At 41.3% G+C, this 19,686-nt stretch overlaps 1 pseudogene across 1 annotated transcript; it reads left to right on the top strand.

Moving 5' to 3' along the window:
- The first annotated feature begins 17,845 nt into the window (after nucleotides 1-17,845).
- LOC308256493 (jun dimerization protein 2-like) lies at nucleotides 17,846-18,334 on the top strand (annotated as a pseudogene). The gene has a single exon. The product of its transcript is annotated as a jun dimerization protein 2-like (transcript).
- The last annotated feature ends 1,352 nt before the right edge of the window (nucleotides 18,335-19,686 follow it).

Consider the following 19,686-nt stretch of genomic DNA (forward strand, 5'->3'; position numbering starts at 1 on the left):
AGAAGAGACCGTGGGGGCTGGCAAAGGGACATAGGAGGTCATAGAAGGTAGTGCTTGTTTGTTGGATGTGGGAATGTGATGGCGTGTCAGTATGCTTTAGGCATGAGGGAGGGAAAGGAGACACATGCAAGCTGGGAGAACTGAGCAGATGGAGGTGGTGGAGCCAAGGCACATGTACAGCAAACAACCCGTGTGTGGGAGATCTTGAGGTAAGAATAGATGGAAAGTCTACCCTGATTCTCTTTGATAACCAGCATCATTTCTCTTCCCCTAGAGAACCAATCACAACCCAATATAGACTTTCTGGCTCAAGTTTTAACAGATTTTAGCATTTTGATTTCTCAGTATCTAAATGATTGCCATCTCTATCACACCCAGGTCATATCTTGTGATATGTTCCTATCCAAGTTCATCATTGGCCCAAATTTCATTCACCCTCCTCTGAACACTAGATATTTCAACCAGTCTCCACCCTTCTCACAAGTGACCTGCACAGTGTTGAAGCTTCAGTTGACATCAGCTGTAATTTGGGATCCTCTGGTCAGTAATTGCTTCTTCTCAGGTCAGTAATTCCCAAAGGCTGCCTCCCACAGGCAGCGGCAGCACTGGGTAATGTTTTAGAAACCCACGTTCTCAGGCCCCACCCCGGGGCTGCTAACTCAGGAACCCCAGGCATGGGGTACAGCAAGGGGTGCTTGTTGGAACAAGCTCTCCAGGTGACTTGTGGGTGCCAGGTGCGGGGAGGACGAGAAGCGTGCTCATGAGAGAATCAGGAAAAGCAGTCTGCTTTTACTCCACTGCCACCAAACCTCACAAACACTAATTTAGAAAAATCACATGGAGGGGTCAACAGATGGGGGGAATGGGGGCAACTGTAATACTTTCAACAATAAAGATAACTTTAAAAAATAAAATATAAATACATAAAAAAGAAAAATCACGTCCTAACTGGTTTGGCTCAGTGGATAGAGCGTCGGCCTGCGGACTGAAGGGTCCCAGGTTCGATTCCAATTCCGGTCAAGGGCATGTACCTTGGTTGTGGGCACATCCCCAGTAGGGAGTGTGCAGGAGGCAGCTGATTGATGTTTCTCTCTCATTGATGTTTCTAACTCTCTATCCCTCTCCCTTCCTCTCTGTAAAAAATCAATAAAATATATTTTAAAAAAAAGAAAAGAAAAATCACATATTACACAGATAAAAGCATAAAAATTAGAAAAGTTGTAAAGGCCAGTCAGGGTTCCATTTCTCAAAGACAACTCATGTCACGCCCCCCCCCCCCCCCTTTTTTTTTCTGTTAGGACCTTGCCATTGCCTTGGTCAAGCTTGCGGCCTGGGCCAGGCTGCTGCTCTCACTGGCTGAACTGCACACACACCCCTTAGTGGGATTAACTTAGAGCTTCAGGAAGAACTAATCTTTTTGTCTAGCAAATGTACTTTGCTTATAGCTCACTTTTCCTGAAGATGCATAACTCTCTGTGGCCAGACTTATGCTATTTCCCTGCTTTCTATGGGCTTCCACAAATTATGTATGCAGTCAATAAGCATCATATAAGTAACTACTCTTTCAGGCTGAATTGGTGGTTGTGCCAACTAGAAAAGAATGTTGATTCTGGCACTTTGTTACCTTTGCGCCTTATAAATACAGCGCTTTATTAAAAGAAGCAGGGATGGTAGGGACTCCTTGAAGCTTTTGCAGAGCGGTTATGAAGGGAGGGAATCTAGCGCGGGGCACATTAGCACACTGGCTGCCAATCAGGCGTCCTGGGCTGCTAGGAGGTGGGAGGTGGGTGGCTGGAGGCTTGCAGAGGCGGCTGCCATATTAGCCATCTCACCCATTGAGCAATACTTGCCAATGCCTTTCTTTCCAGGTTCCCAGCTCTCAGCAGTCCTTGCTTCAGCACTTCCCAGTTCTCTATTTTTCCCCAATTCCTCTTTCTGACTCTTTTACTATATAACTATTTCATCTCTTCAATACAGAAAACACAATAACTATCTCTGCACCATCTCTGCACTGTCTCTCTTCTTTGCATTAATAGACATACTCTATTTTTCATACACATTTTTGTTTTCTCTTATCTTCTTATAGGCAAAGACTGCTTCCTTTTAGATTCGCTCCTGTAAAGGATTTAGACTCTTCTATGGCCGTTACGGCATCAATTTTCTTTTACATCAGTGATTTTGCCAAGTGAGATTTATGAAAGACTAACAAAGAACAAATGGAAAAAAATCTCTTTTAAAGACAAAGGAAATCACTTTTCACAGCTTAAATCAAATATTTTCAAAATTTGCATCTCTAAATTTAAACTTACTTACACCCACTCACCTGGAGTAGATACACTGCAGGAAAGCAGAAGGAAAGAGTCTGAAGTCGAGCAGAAGACATACTAGTACTGTATGTTTTATCATAGTTGCTTATGGATTTAGCTCTGTTGGCCTTTTTATGTTAGAGACTTACTTATAATCCTTAACTTTCCATGGAATTGTACTTCAGGTACAGTAATTTATTTATTTATTTATTTATTTATCTTTTTAATTGATATTTTACAGAGAGGAAGGGAGAGGGATAGAGAGCTAGAAACATCGATCAGCTGCCTCCTGCACACCTCCCGCTGGTGTGCCCGCAACCAATGTACGTGCCCTTGACCGGAATCGAACCCGGGACCCCTCAGTCCGCAGGCCGACGCTCTATCCACTGAGCCAAACCGGTCTCAGCAAGGTACAGTAGTTTAATAGTAGTATTATAATTTCCAATCTAAATTTTGTCTACTTTTAGGAAAAAGAACATTCATATTTTAAAAGTATAGAATTGTCAATATTTTTTCAGGAAATTCAAAGAAAAGATGCTACATAACCTTAGGCAGAAAAAAAAAATAAATTTCACCAATTAGGCACTCTTTTCCTGCATTCTCTATATTTATTTCTTCACTTCTAAAATAAAGTGCCCTAAGTTTATCAGTCATCTTAATCCAATATAATAGACCTATTGTCAGAAAATCACTTTAAATCATGTTTTCACAGGAGTGCTCTCAGGTACTCACTGCAGCCCTGGCATCCACACACATCAGAGGATCTACCTTTTAATTTCTTTTGTGATCACCTTGGTCACTGGGCTCAGATCAGGTCGATCCAGAACAGATGCCTGATGGACAAATCCCAGCTTCCATTTATTGAGTGGGAACACAGCAGAGAACAATGGAAAGGAGGCTGGGGCGATCCTCTGTGCCTGCTTCACTAGTTCTCAGTGCATGCTTCTGCCCCAAGTGTCTTCTATGCTAGTTGTGTATTATTTTTAAAATATTTCTTTAATCGTTACAATATTTTATTGATAAGATTATTATAACTGAGTGCTACTCACATATTTTTGCTGGTGGTACAACTTGGTGATATTAACATAACAATGTGTCACAAAAATGTTCTTGTCATACATCTGCATGCCCGAGAGAGAGAGAGAGAGAGAGAGAGAGAGAGAGAGAGAGAGTGTGTTGGGGGGACAAGTGTAATATTGGTAAAATAGTGGATACTTGAACCAATTCAATAATGTGGCAATAAATTGGGACTCTCAGGGGAACAATTTGGAGAAGTACTTAAGATTAAATGCTTACTACATAATGCAACTACTTTACTAACAGATTGTTACCTAGTGGTTCACGTAGTAATTTTAATGATTCACCTATGAATCAGCTCCCATTTTAATTAGTGAATCTGGGAACCCCAACCAATAAGGGATGGGGAGATCAAATGGTCAGCTCCTTTTTTATTTTCTTATAGTCTTCAAACTATTCTATATTATATATTTTCTAAAATAATGAGACAAGAGTAAATTTTGAAAATTGATTAGTAAGTGACTTGATCACTAATCTATATATATATAAGCCTAAACAACCAAATGACCAGTTGACCAGTTGCTATGACATGCACTGACCACCAGGGGACAGATGCTCAACCCACAGGATCAGGCTCCCTCCTGTCTGGATCAGGCCTGTGGGGATCGGGTTGAAACTGGTTATCTGACATCCCCTGAGAAGTCCTGCATTGTGAGAGGCTGCAGGCCAGGCTGAGGGACCCCATGCACCGGGCCTCTAGTAAACATGTAAGTGTATTTATTATATGTGGGTGTGTGGGTATATGTATAATTATGCTATGTATTCTTGATTCTAAAGTAGGTTTACAGTTGTTCATAATTAATAGATCATAACACAAGAATAAACTTTGTGTTTTGCATACTCATAACTGTACACCTAGTTTTGCCCTCCCCCCTCTGAATTTTCCTTGATTCAAAGGAGATTAAAGAATTAGCAAGATTGGAGTGATAGATTTAATGGTAAACCAATGTAACCAGAAAGGGTTCTCCTCTAAAATCATTACACTATTGCAAATGTCTTTTTAATATTGTTAAACTGTTTCCTCTAATACTTCTTAAAAGAGTACTAGATAAATAGGTGCATACGTATAACCTCATAGGTGGGGGAAAATGAATTAAATAATTGTTACAACTTAAAATTGCCATTTCTGGTGGTAACTTCTGCCCTTTTGTTGGATGAGTTCACTTTGGTAAAGACTGAGAACCTGGGCTGAATTCTCTGAACTCTGGGCGATCACTAGCTGAATGGTTCAAGACCAATGTGAAGATGCAATGCTGCTCTCTGATCCAGCAAGTCTGACAGTCACTGTTAGGTAAGTCTAATCAGCCACTTAGGTTTATAAAGGAGAACTCCCAAGAGAAACACTGCCTGAATCCCAGCTAAATGGGTGTCATGGTCTTGCATGATATATGGGCAGATACAGTGGTTAGATTTGGGTTGGATGTATATCGAGTATAACATTTTACTTAGTTAAATATCTCCATCTATTTCAAGTAGGAACTAAATAGGACTTAAAACCTGACCCCACTAATGCACAGGAAGAAATATTTTTTTTAAATTCCAGCAAATTAATTTTAAATGATAAAATGCAAATTCTAAGTTAGGTGGGAAAATTGTATATATTAGTAGAGGACACATGACATCTTCTGTGATAACAATTTATGAAAAAATCCCCTAGGGTCTTCCTTGATAGAAACTTCAATAGCAACTTTTGGAGTATTCTTAGACAAATCTTAGATATGAGGCACCCACTGGAATGGATTTGGCCTCCACAGAAGACATTTCTTGTTTTCTCTGAGATAAGAAATGGGAAAAGAGAGAAGGTTAAGTTAAACAAAGATGTTGAGGTGAATGCAAGATGTTACTCATATCAGATGGCATCTGTTGCCTCAGAGAGATGAGTGTAATTAATTTGTCTATCAAACTGCATTTAATATTTAAAAATAAATCTTTCTGTTTGTCTATGCCAAGAAAGCAAAATAAAATGCCATCTAAAAATATAGAAGCATTATTTTTGAAATGTACTTTTCAAAAATGGAAATAGCTTATTAAATTCCTTTGCTTACAGTGATTGGTTATTTACTGCTCACTATGTTGCCATAAAGTGTGGGTAGGTGTGTAATGCAGGTGAGATAAAGTGCAGAGTTCTTCATTTCCATGTCAGACAAATTCACATTTGGCCCACAGTGAATGTCAGTTTGATATTGGGTTTTTATTTATTCCATGTATTTCTTAGTTCCATAGGCAGATCCCAAATTTTATCTAGTCTAAAATGTAACTATGCCAGATACTGAGGGGATGGACTGGGATATTGCTACTAAACCTATCATAATTATCTTTCCATCCCTGTTTCTGAAGAATGAGTCCATAATCTATATAATAAAAGCCCAGCGACTGTTACAGCGAAATGACTGGACAACCAGAACGACTGGCTGCTATGGTGCACACTGACTACCAGGGGGCAGACGCTCAATGCAGGCGCTGCCCCCTGGTGGTCAGTGTGCTCCCACAGCCGGAGCGCCGCTCAGCCAGAAGTGGGTCTCACAGCTGGCAAGTGCAGTGGTAGCGCTAAGGAGCGGCAAGCCAAGTGGTAAGGAGCAAGCAGGCAGGCGGTTAGGAGCAAAGGGTCCTGGATGGCAAGAGGGATGTCCTACTGCAGGTTTAGGCCCGATTGGACATCCCCCGAGGGGTCCCAGATTATGAGAGGTCACAGGCCGGGCTGAGGCGCACCCTCCACCGTGCACAAATTCCGAGCATTGGGCCTCCAGGTCTTATTATAAAACTCTGAAAATATTTATGTTCTTATAAAAATATTGTAGATGACATAGTCTTTGAAAAGAATATAGTTAAATATAGTTGAACTAAGAACACTATTTTTGACTGAGTTAAAACAAATTTTTTGAAAAAGCTTATAACACAAATACGCTGATTATTACTTTTTCCTCCACTCTGCGGAAGCACACAGCTGCTGTTAGTGTTGCATTTTAGGTTCACGGGTGACTCTATGGGCGATGCTTTTCAGTGTGGATAAATACGGCTACAGAGGCTGATGTGTGACCTTCACTTTACAAATCAAGTGCGTGCGAATCCGCACAGCTAACGCCCACATCCATATTCAGGAGACATCGATCCCCTTGGTCCTGTCCCTCGGCCTCAGTGTTTCTATGAATACTGAGCTGACGCCCAAAAGAGCTCATGAGGCCCGCATGCCCACAGAGCTGCCCTTGACTTGGCCAGTGAAAGCTGCACTCTCTGAACTTGCATTAAAAATACTTTATGTTGCCTTCTCGTCCTGGCCCTGGGTTTGGACTATGGCATTTCAAGCAATGTACTTCAGTTCTCTTTAGAGCGATAATGCTCTCTGTAAATGCTTATCAATTATTGCCTGCCTTTATTATGTTCTTAGAAATAATGTGACAATGAGCAGTGTTACTAACTTATGACACCCCTTTCATTCCAAATGATTGAATGATTTCCACACATTTCAACTCCAAAGAAGGAGGCAGGCGAGGGGGAGAAAGAGAAAGACAACCATGTACAGATTTCACCTCACTAACGACTTAATTGGTATCGCCCCTGGGGTGAAATGTTGTAACACCCTACAACTCTTTATGACAGGAAGTGAAAATTCCATATCCAATTGGAGCTGCAGGGGTAATTTAGAGAGGCAGAATGCAATTATCCAATTAGGAATTTAGCCAGAACAGAAAGGTTAATCCCTCTAAGTCCTTTCAAAAGAGCCCCTGGGATCTTTAATGACGACAAGGGGTCAGGACCTGTGTTTTACAACTCAAGCCAAAAAATTATTCAGACTTCTTTTTCTCTCTCTAAAAACCTGGGAGGCTCAAATCCACCAAACTTCAGGAGAATTCATCCCCAGTATCACAACTTTTCAGAATATGCAGTTTTCCTGTCTTCTCCAGTCTAGGTTGTGAAACCACTACATAAAAGTTGTTTTAGATTCAAAAACAAGTTTAGTCTTTGGCTAGCAATGATTCTGGGGCCTGGGATGCTTTGCTCACAGGAGACAGAGAATGGATGGAGTTGGATGCTGACTCAGAGGTTTGGAATGTGCCATTGATGCCTGGCTGGCCTCCAGCTTTGGGCTTAGAACCTGCCAACTTGGCAGGCTGGGAATTGCTGTGGCAATTTTTCAAAACGGGAAGAATCTGTCCAAGGAGAGGTTGTTTCTACATTTTAACTACCAGGACCGTCTGGCCCAAGACAGAAAGAGAGGCTGTGCTCAAAGGAGAACCACCGGCATATTTGCAAGCCCCTCTTATAAAAGTAATATACTTCTGGGCATGCATTGCAAAGTTCAGCCAAAAGGAATATGAATTACAGATTTCAGTCTGCCAAGCAGTGTGGAGATGCTGGATGCAGCAGCAAATTGTACTTTGCAGGGTTTCCTATTAAACATGCAGCTATGTAGTGGCTATTTAGAGGTGAAGCAATTTTTCTTTGATCCAGTCAGTATGGAATGATTAAATGGAGATTTTTGAGTCCTCAGATCTAATGTGCCGAGAGAAAGAGAGAGAAAGCAGTTTTCAGCCAGCAAACAAGTATAGCTTTGCTGTCTTACTCTTTAAATTCTCCAGCATTTAATTTTTAGTATTTGTCTTAATAAATTGCAATTGACCTAAACATTTTGATGAAAACTCTTAAATGTCCTGAATATGGCTTATTTTTTCTAAAAATTCCAATTTGTTCTGATCTCCTACAAATAACATATTTTATAAGACTTGAGAAGATATTTATACAAAAAAAACAGTTAATGCATCAATGCAGAAATTAGAGAAATTGGTTAGGTTTTATGAATTGCTAGAAAGTAATACAATCATATCAATGTGTAAATGACATTATAATACTACTGTTTACATATCAGATTGAAATGACTATTAAAGTATTAAAAAATGCCTCAAACCCTGTCTTCACCAGAATAATGAAGCATTTAATAGTACAACATAGAACACACACATTTTATATGTTTACTTCTAGATTTTTATTAAATTTCTCAAGAGGACAAACATTTTGTGTGTGAGAACACCTAAGCACTGCTTTCTCTAGGAAACAAAATAAGATTCTATATATGGAGGAAGGGCACTTGTTGCTATTTTTACAATATTACATACTTCATGGTTATATTTATGCTGAAAACAACATGATAAAAAAGCATTCATTGAAAGAGGTACAATAAATAAGTAACCTAAGGTGCCTAATAGAATGAAAGCTTCTTTAGAATACTGTTTTTTTTCCTCTTAAAATATTTAATTTTACAAGGCCTAAAGACATCTGATGAGATTAAAATATTAAATCCATGTATTTATTATGTACAATGTATACATTTCTTATTTATTTAGATAAACCTTAAAAATGAGTCATGATTTAATTATGATTTCAGGAGAAATTTTTGCTATTTTTTCAATTATGTTGGATGAGGGGAGCAGATAGATTTCTAAGAAGAAAGATATCTGAGACATTCAGGTCTATGTTTTTAAATGTACATTTATTATAAGATGTGGTGAGGATGACAGGTCAGGAGACGATTGTCACTGAAAGATAGTTGTACTCACAGTTCCCCACCACGTAGGGTCATGCAGGGGAAGCACCGGGGTCAGTCAATAGGTAATGGGAGTGAGGGTGGGCAAGAGCCTTTATTGTGGCATCTGTGGGAGAGAATGTGAGAGGGAGAGCAGGCAGCTGAGGAATGACTGTTCTCAATAATTTCAGCAGGCTTAGGGAAGGTTGTTACTAGTTGTTGGGCACCTGGCCCTGGGTGATGCGGCCAGGTGGCCTGGAGTGATTCTGTGAAACGATGGAATACTATGCAGCTGTGAAAAAGAAGGGGCTCTTACCCATTGAGAGAGCATGGAGGGACCTGGGGAGCATTATGCTAAGCAAAATAAGCCAGTCACAGAAAGACAGGTATCATGATCTCACTATATGTGGAATCTAATGAACAAAATACTAGTAAACTGATGAACAAAATAGATCCAGAGACATAGAAACACAGGACAGACTGATGAATCCCAGAGGGAAGGAGGGAGGAGTAGAGCAGGAAGAAATTAACCAAAGAACTTATACGCATATATGCAGAACCCATGGACACAGACCATAGTTGGGTGAAGGCCTGGAAGGGGCTGTGGGGTGGATGGAGTCAATGAGGGGAAAAAGAGACATCTGTAATACTTTCAAAAATGAAGATAAATTTAAAGATTGCTTGGTTTGCATTTGAAAGGCACACTCCTAAGCAAGTCATTTACTATTTCTAGGAATTGGTCATCCCTGGAAGGGGCAGTCTCTCAGGTGAGCAAGGCTCCAGATGTCAGAGCATCAGAATGCAGAAACAGAATGACCTGGTTAATACAATATGCTTGTTATTTTGTTTTGTTTTAAGTGAGTGTGATAATCAAAAAGTTTTTTTTAATGTCCAGTAAGCACTAATTTCCTTTAATGTACGCCCCTTTTGTGTTCATTTCACCATACCATAAAGAACTTTTAGTGTTTGCCTGTGTAATGAAGCCACTCTTTCATCAGAATATTTTTCCTGGCTGAACAGTGTTACTTCCTTTGGTGGACAGACCCAGAATTGATCAGCTAAGTGATCATGAATGATGAGCCTCTCCAAGGCTAATTTTCCCTTGTAGGTAAAGAGATGATTATTTCCTCTCTTAATTAGAAAATTAAATGAATAATATATGGAAAAATGCCTATAGAGTACTGAATGCTTAGAAGGTACTCAGTCCATGAAAATTCTTCCTATAATTATTCTCTACAAGTTGACAAACGAAAGCCAACAGGATTCTGATGAAGAGAAAGGCTGGATTTAGCATTACTTTTAGCTTAATCATGGTTGTCCCTTTACGTATATTTCCCTAAAGTTATACCTACATTCTATAGGAAAACCTTGCTGTATCAGATATTAAGGGGTCCACGTTGTGAGAGGGTTATACCTTAACTGCTAGGCTACCACTATTCCTTGTTGGCTAGTAGATATCTGTAGATATGGGAGTCAAGCAGCCTTGGGTAAATGCAGGAAAGATACCGAGAACATATAACAAGGGAACATGTGGGACCCAGTGGGAAACGCACCAATAGGTTTAGGAAACTCAACCATGGCATAAGGGCACCCTAGAAGAGCAAGCCAGGTGTCCAATCAGCCATGAGCTCAAAGGACGCAGGGCAAACTGCATACCCTCAATGAGAACGGTGCCTCAGCTGTAAACCGGGACCAGTAGCACCAGTCTCATAGCAATGAAACATGTAATATAGTTTGGCACATAGCACATGTTCCATATATAAATTATTGGTATTATTAAGCCATTTTTATCATTTTAGATGAGAGATATGTTAAACAGAAAAATTTTATTTCTATTTGGGTGGCTATAGAGCAAAAATTCAGAAAGTTTTGCTTTGTGCTAAAAAAAATTACAGCAGAATACCATTGCTGCGTTCACTCTGATTGTTTTCCCCACTGAACACAATGGGACCACCACTGACTCAGTGATATCCTATGTATTTTAAACTGTATAATATTTCCTCATGTTTGTAATAGCTCCCCCTTTTATAGGTGTACTAAGGGCTATTACTGAATTTGTTCATTTTTGTATGAATATTTTCCATTTATCAAGACCGTTTTGAGTTTGTTTCTGCTTTCCAGGTTATTAATAACTTGTGAGAATAGTGTTCCATGATTATGTGGTAACCTCCTCTTGCTTCATTTATCTCAGGCATCAATATCAATAAAGTATCAAAGTTTGAGCCCAAGAGTTTAGCTGACTCTCAATTAATTAAAATATTTTCCAGAGGAACAACTGTAGACAATAGAACTCTGACAGACCACAGCCACCAAGGCTTCGTAGGTATGGCATAGTCTCATATAAGGCAAAAGCCTAGAAGGTCCTTTATGTGTACACTGAGATTTATTAGGGTTACTTAATAAATTTGTGAAACTCTGTTGATAGTATTGTTTTATTTTCTTAAACATATAAGAAAAAAATTAAACAATTAAATGTAAGTTATTTTCTTTTTAACTTCCTCTTTTCTTTAAAAAAATGTAGGTTTCAAGTAATGAAATACAATTACGTCTCTCACAATTGGGTATGTAGAAGATCTTATTCTCAACTGTTTCATATAGAGGTACAAACTCAGTTTCTTACTTAGTTCTCTCAATCATCATATTATGTTCCAGTCCCAAGCTGATCGCATCTAATTCCAGCCATTCAGCACAGGCACACCAAGGTGGCTGTATATAAAACACCCTGTTCTTTTATGAAATGAGAGATCCTTGATTTAAATGTGTTTCTCAAATTTCTCTGAGAATAACACCTTCAGGGGAAAAAATCATCAATTAATTTGTTTCTAAGTCTCTAAGACTCTTCATTATCATTAAATTTATTCTTGTATTATTATTTATTAACTAGAGGCCTGGTGCATAAAATTTGTGCACAGGGACAGGGTCCCCTCAGCCCAGCCTGCACCCTCTCCAATCCAGGACCCCTCAGGGTGATGTCTGACAGTTGGACATCCCTCACAATCTGGAACCGCTGACTCCTAACTGCTCACCTGCCTGTTCGCCCCTAACTGTCCCTCCTGCCAACGTGATCACCCCTAACCATCTCTTCCTGATGACCTGGTCACTCCTAACTGCCCCCTGCTGGCCTGGTCACTCCTTACTGCCCCCCCCTGCTGGTCTGGTCACTCCCAACTGCCCCCCTGCCGGCCTGGTTGCCCCCAACTACCCACCCACCCCCCGCCAGCCTGGTTGCCCCCTGCAACCTGCTGTTCAGTCATTTGGTCATCCCTCACTAACACCCCTGCCGGCCTGGTCACCCCATGCAGCCTGCTGTTGGGTCATCCGTCAGGTTGTTTTGGTTGTGACAGCCCCTGGATGGATATATATATATATATATATATATATATATATATATATATATATCAGGATTATTGCATTATTTTCCAGAGGAACAACTGTAGACAATAGAACTCTGACAGACCACAGCCATCCAAACTTCTCATTATAAACATGAAATATGTGCTAAGTTGAATGTCATTGGTATACACAACCCCAACACCCAGTAATAGTTCTGTTTTTTAAAGATACTGTTTCTCAACTAAACTGTGACGAATGACCCAGTGAATGTCAAGCCATTGATATGCCTTATACTTCTCAGGCCCCTGAAGACTTTTATTTTCTTAGAGTTTTGTTCACTGTGCAGGGATTTTGGTAACATAATATGTTCAGGTCTGTACAGAGCACATGGTGGATGTGATCGGAATTACTGCACGACTCTGCCTCCCAGCAAGCACGGCCTGGGTTTCCTGTGTGGATGGACACCCAGACTCCCTGCCCTGCCCTCCACCACTGCACAACAATGCTGGGTCTTTCTTTTCTTCCCCCTTTTCTCCATTAAATGCTTTCTGGAAGGTTCCACTTCCTACAGAATAACCGAAGACTGCTGGCTAGAACAGGAAAAAGTCTAAAGTGGGCCAGGCTGGCAAGGGATGCAGGCAGATAAAAGGAAACAGGTGGCTGCCTCAGACCCGGGAGCCACAGGAGGGTCAGCACTCAGTTCTGTGCCAGATCCTAGGCAAGCCCGCACCACCTCAGCGATTCTTAATGCTCCCTCTTCTGCAGGAATCATGTAAAGTCTGGTGCGGTTACTGTGTGGACACAAATGAAATCTTAACAAGATTTCCAGGTCGCTGTTTGAAGGAACTGCTGCAGAAAAACAGTTTCTCCGGGCTCTTCACATGAATAAGAAGCACATTCTTATTAAACCACAGACACGTGGGCTTTGTTGTCCACAGGACAGGCCTCACTGTGGAAGCAAATAAAATGTAAAGCCCCCCCTCCAATGACTGTGACTGCGGACGAGGAGCGAATATGTCCTATCAGTCTGATGCCAAAACTGAAATTCTGGACTTTTTCCAAGAGAATATACCAGTGTAATTTCACTTCAAATATTGAAAGGTGGCAAAAGCCTTTTTCTTCATTAGACACCCAGAACTCAGCAAAGCATCCTAAATATTCACTGAACAAAATACAGCCTTCTGTTTTTATGCAAATATACTTCATTTCCAACATATACTACTAAAATACATAAGCGGTACTAATGAACTGAAGGCCCTGGAGAAGGGAGTTAGCCTCACACTCTGAGGGCACTCCATTCTTAAATAGTTGGTGGAATTAACTACTGAGGCCCTCTGCCCATGACCGTTTTTTGTTTTGTATTTTTTAACAAGTTTCAAAACATGTATTTGAATTCTTCCATGGACATAAGACTATTTCATTTTTTCTGTTTTCTCTTATGTCAGTTTTAATAAGCTGATATTGTCTCTGGTTATTTTAGATAAATTTTAGAATCTAGTGCTTTAAAGTGCAAAATATCACCTAAGAATCTTTTTAATATCTGTGGGATTATTGGGAAATCCTTTCCTTTTTTAAAAAATATTTTTTATTGATTTTTTTTTACAGAGGGGAAGGGAGAGGGATAGAGAGTTAGAAACATTGGTGAGAGAGAAACATTGATCAGCTGCCTCTTGCACACCCCCTACTGGGGATTTGCCCGCAACCAAGGTACATACCCTTGACGGGAATTGGAATCGAACCTGGCCGAATTGGAGTCCGAAGGCCGACTCTCTATCCACTGAGCCAAACCAGTTAGGGTAGGAAATCCTTTCTTTAAAAAAATTTTTTGATGTTACTTATTTGTGTCTTTTCTTTCTGTTAAAATTTCTTGTTATAGTTCTAATTTTGTTTGTTTTACTTCTGTAAGTTTTTGCTTTATATATTTTGAGGCTCTGTTCTTTATGTATATACACATTTTGAGCTCATTTTACTGAGAAATGGAAATTTTACCACAATTAAATGCCCCATTGTATGTCTTGCAAAGCATTTTGCATGATAGCATACTTTCACTTTTATAAATATAGCTATATCAGCATTCTTTCTGTGATTGTATAGTATGGCTTAATCATTTTCTAACCCACCCAATATTTCCCAATCATTATACTTAGGCTACCATGTTTGTAAAGAACATGTAAGTTAATTATTTGTCTTCTTTCTTTTTGAAGTGTAATTTGTCAATCCTTATTGCTTTCCAATTGGAATTTTAGTTGTTTTACTTAATGCTATATTGATTTATTTAAGAAGTAATTTGTTGCCAAAACCGGTTTGGCTCAGTGGATAGAGCGTCTGCCTGTGGACTGAAAGGTCCCGGGTTCGATTCCGGTCAAGGGCATGTAACTTGGTTGCGGGCACATCCCCAGTAGGAGGTGTGCAAGAGGCAGCTGATCGATGTTTCTCTCTCATCGATGTTTCTGACTATCTATCCTTCTTCCTTCCTCTCTGTAAAAAATCAATAAAATATATTTTTTAAAAAAAGAAGTAATTTGTTATTTCACATCCCTTTTATTAGTTTGTTAGCACTATTAGTAACTACATATACTATTTTTAATCGTTAATCTTCCTAAATAGATAAATGCATTATTACTTATTAAAATCTATTACAATCAATACTTTTACCACATTTGATACAAAGATCTTGACATGTTTTAATTTTGAGTAACCTCTTTCCACTGTATACTGTGTTGTGTATTATATTTATTGCTGATGTTATTATTGTTTCAAGAGTTTCACTTAGATTAAGCCACACCCCTTCATGCTTTCTTCTTTTTATAGCTTTCATCTTGGATCATTCTCAGTAGAGGATGTGCTTGTAATAAATCATTTCCATTTTAGCTTTATCAGAAAATGTCCTTATTTGTGTTCTTTTTAAATAGAATGTTTTACTAGACATGGAATTCCAAGTTGGAATTTATTGTCCTTAAGCACAATAAAGGGGCCATGCTCCTGGGAAGACAGCTGACATCCTTACTCCATCAAAGCTGATCTAATTTCATCTGGCTACTGTTAATTTTTTCTTTATCTTGGTTTCCATCAATCTGGGTTTTATATGTCTAACTGGGAATTTCTTTGCATTTCTCTTGCTTTATAATGCTTTCTGAATATGACACATGAAGATTTCAACATTTATGGCAATTTCTCAGTCATTATCTCCTCAACTACTGCTTCTGCCCCATTCTCTTTATCTCCTTGTGGAACCCAAATTATATGTGCATAATAGTTGATGACCATATCTCATATTATCTATTTTCCTTTTTGTAACTAATTCTCTCTCCACTTATCAAGGGTGAGAGCCATCTATTGCTAACCTGTAAACACATCTCATGGAAGAGTTGGTGAGGCCTCTTCAAAGACAGGCCAGTGGGAAAAGAGAAGGCTGCCCATCCATGCTACCACCATTGCCTGCTCCGCAGACACCCTGTGATGCCCAACACAGGCTGAGCAGGTCACAGGGCCCAGGGGCTGCTGCCTGAGTTCTCTAAAACACCCCAGTGACTAAGGATGTTACAACATTCCACTTTTTCACTTCATCCTCCCACAGGAGAGAAAGTGTTCTTTTTGCTTGAATTTTTCACTTAATGTTGTAGTTTACTGCATTATTCTATAATGGCTGTTATCATAAAAAAATTGGGGAGATGATGACATGCATACACTCAAACACATGCACAATGAATACAAGATCTATTTGCTGTAAGAAAGAAACATGCTTTCTGATTAGGGTAAACCTGTGTGTGGGAGAACAGAAGGTGTAATAGAGAGTATAGATGTATCCCATTGTTCCTTTCTCATAGTTGACTGTACAAAGTATTTCAACATGAGAAGTTATAGAATGCAGATTTTATAATTGAAGATTGTCCAAAGTTAAAAGAAAAAAAACAACTATCATTCTACTTTAGACTACAACCTCTATGAAGTGATTGAACATTTATTTTTATGGGCAAAATTCTTGGCAAAGAGCCTGGAAAAAAATACAATGTGACCTAATCATACCTCTCCTGGGTATATACCAAAAAAAAACCAAACAAACAAACAAACAAAAAACCCAAGAAAACCACCCATGTGTTTGCAAAGATATATGCACCCCTATGTTCATTGCAGCATTATTCACGGTGGCCATGACATGAAAACAAGCAAAGTGTCCTGCAATAGAAGACTGGATAAAAAATATGTGGTACCTATACACAATGGAATATACTCAGCCATAAGAAAGGATGAAATACTGCCAATGGCAACAACATGGATGGACCTTGAAAATATTATGCTAAGTGAAATAAATCAGACAAAGCTAAGAACCATATGATTTCACTAAAACTCATGTACACAAAGAGCAGTGTGGTCATTGTCAGAGGTAAGGAGGTGTAAGGTGAAGGGGGGCCTAGTACATGGTGAGGGGAGAAGATTTGACTTTGGGTGGTGGGCAAACAGTGCAATGGACATATCTTGTAACATATAACACACACCTGAAACCTATATGATCATATTAACCAAGTCACCCCAATAAATTTAATAAAAAAGGGAAACAAAGAGACTGGTAAATGAACTGAAATGAACCTTATAGTCAAGATCTAATGCTATAAATTTCTCCTTTGTATTTCCAGCTTTGGGAAGAGAAGAAAACTGATCAATATTTACCAAGAGCAACACGGCGTTTCTGATACAGTTATTTCTAAAGTCATAGGTCTGGTGGCTGAAGTAGGGAGACACTTGGAAAGCTAGAGAAATGAAAGACAGGCTGGCAAGTCCATAATTTGAAGAATAGGTAGGCTGGAGACCTATAGAAGAATTGTAGTTCAAGTCCAAAGGCAGTCAGTTGATGTGCAACAAACCATCAGAAGACAGGGTGGCTTAAAATAGCAAACACATAGACATGGGGCTGGGCTCAAGTTGTAGACAACTGAGGAAATTCTGACTCTAGCTAAACTGCCAGGTTGGCTGGGGCCTGGTTATTCTAGGATGGTCTCAGGTGGAATAAATCCTCTCTGTACCACGGGATCTCCCATTAGCTAGCAAATTATCCTACTTTTTCACATAGCAGCTGGGCAGGGTTCCAGAACAGATTCATGGGGTGGGGAATAGATTCTACCTCCTAATAAAAGAAAAAAGCAAGAAAGCAAGGAATCCTATATAATAAAAGCCCAGCAATCAAAATGGCGGAATGACCAGAATGACCAGAGACCAGAACCACAATGGCCCCTCGCCCAGGCTGGCCCCATCCCCCCAGCAAGTGGTTAGGGGCGATCAGGCAGGCAGGCAAGCAGTTAGGGGCGATCAGGTAGGTAGACAGAGTGGTTAGGGGCAATCAGGCAGGTAGGTGAGTGGTTAGGGGCGATCAGATAGGCAGGCAGAGCCCTGCTATCGATTGCCTCAAAGAGGGAGACATAGGCTGCCTGCCACAGCCTGCTGGAGGGATGCTCGGTGGCTGCGACAGGAGGAGCTGGCAGCAGTGGACGCTGCAAAGCGGGGCTGGTGCCATGGCGGCTCCTGAGTGGGCAAGGCGCCTGCAGCCTGGCCCAGGCCCCGAGGTCGCTGCCTCTGCCTGTGGCTTCTGCAGGGCTGGACTGCCACTCCTCCTGCTATGATGCCTGGGCAGATCCCAGACCCTTCCATGACTGCAGGCTCTCTGCCAGGGCTCGGCCCCCTGACTGGACTCCCCAGCTAGGACCTGACTGCAGAGGAGCTGAAATACGCTGACATCCACAACACTGGGGCCATGATCGCCCCTTTGCACTTCCTGGAGGTGAAACTGGGGAATAGGCCTCAACCTGTGAAAAGTGAGCTAGGCAAAGAAGAGGAGTGGAGGAAAAGGTGCTGGGGAAAGAACAAAGCGACGGCAATCTGATGCTGGAACAAGAAGGAGCAGGAGAAGTTTCTGCAGCGGGAATCTGAGTGGCTGGAGTTCATGAATGTGGAGCTGAAAACACAGATGGAGGAGCTGAAGCAGGAGTGGCAGCAACTCATCATGATGCTCAATTGGCATTGCCTCACCTGCATCATCAGGACTGACAGCGTTAAGACCCCTGACTCAGAAGGCAACTCACTGCTGGAACAGCTGGAGAAGAAGTGACCATGGGCTGGGAGGAGGAGGAGGGTCCCAGAGGGCTCTTCCTTGCTGCATGAAAAACTCTTCAATGAGGCTCAGCACAGCCAGCATCAGCCAGGCTTTTATGCGAAAGTCAGATCAGCCACACCAGGGGAAAAAACCAGGCTGATGAAACCCAGGACCAAATCCTGAGACCAAAGTAATCCTGAGGGCGGGGGGGTGGGGGAGCTATTCTGCCTGGGGCCAGGATTGCAGGAGGCAGGACAAAGGCTCTTGGCCAGAGAGACACCCAACCAGGCAGCTGTGGACACCCACCCAAAGGACCTCCGAGCAGCCAGGAAAAGCCATGAGTTGCAACCAAAATTAGGCTGCGTATGGAACTCAGAGTGAAACTGCAATCTGCCTGCCCCCAGCCCTGACCCTGACCCTGACTCTGATCCTGATGCAAGGCTGGAGAAGGGCACAGTGCCAGGCCCTGCTGTACCCATGAACCATGGTCCAGCTCAGTCCTTCCTTGAGTGGCAGCCTGGGCACACTCTCGCCATCCCTGCTGGAGTTGCTGTGGGCACAAGGTATGGGCGCCCTTCCAAAGCACATACTCACTGAATGTTTACAGACTGGCTGTCCTGGCAGGGCTTTCAACTGCACATGTTTTTTATACATTCTTTTTTTATTCATAGTTTTTACCAAAAAAAAAAAAAATTATACAAGCAATATATAAATGGATTTCTATAATCACTGGATGTTATACAGTATAAATATGCTATGGTTTCTTTGTTACGAACAGATATTCAGCAGTTATGGCCATTGTGTGTAACTTCTAAGTACTGTAGTGTCTGGGTATTGGGGGTGGCAGGGGCAGGGGTGTAGTGCATTTCCATCCTGGTAAACCCTTCATAGTACTCAGTTCTGTATCTCTCAGTAAACATTACACTTGCCAAACTATCACACCCCACGCCTGCCACCTGCAGAGGGAGCAACTGGTGGAAGCGGGGGGGGGCATGCTGCCCAGATGGCAATCAGTGGCAGTGATGGGGGCAGGCCAGCTGCCAGCAGCTGGACGAAGGAAAGCCCCAATAGGCAGGCCCTGATCTCAGGGCCAGGCCTAGGGACCCTACCCAAGGGGTCCCAGATTGCAAGAGGGTGCAGGCAGGGCTGAGGGACCCCCCCAAGTGCACAAATGTTTGTGCACTGGGCCTCTAGTCTATATATATAAAAGCCTAAGCGACCGAACCACCAAACAACTGAAGGACTGGTCGAACGGTTGCTATGACTCATACTGACCACCAGGGGGCAGACGCTTAACACAGGAGCTGCCCCCTGGTGGTCAGTGTGCTCCCACAATCTACCTCTCACAATCCCTCACTACAGCCAGC

Source organism: Plecotus auritus (assembly GCF_963455305.1).
Source record: "Plecotus auritus genome assembly, chromosome: 8".
NCBI lineage: Eukaryota > Metazoa > Chordata > Mammalia > Chiroptera > Vespertilionidae > Plecotus > Plecotus auritus.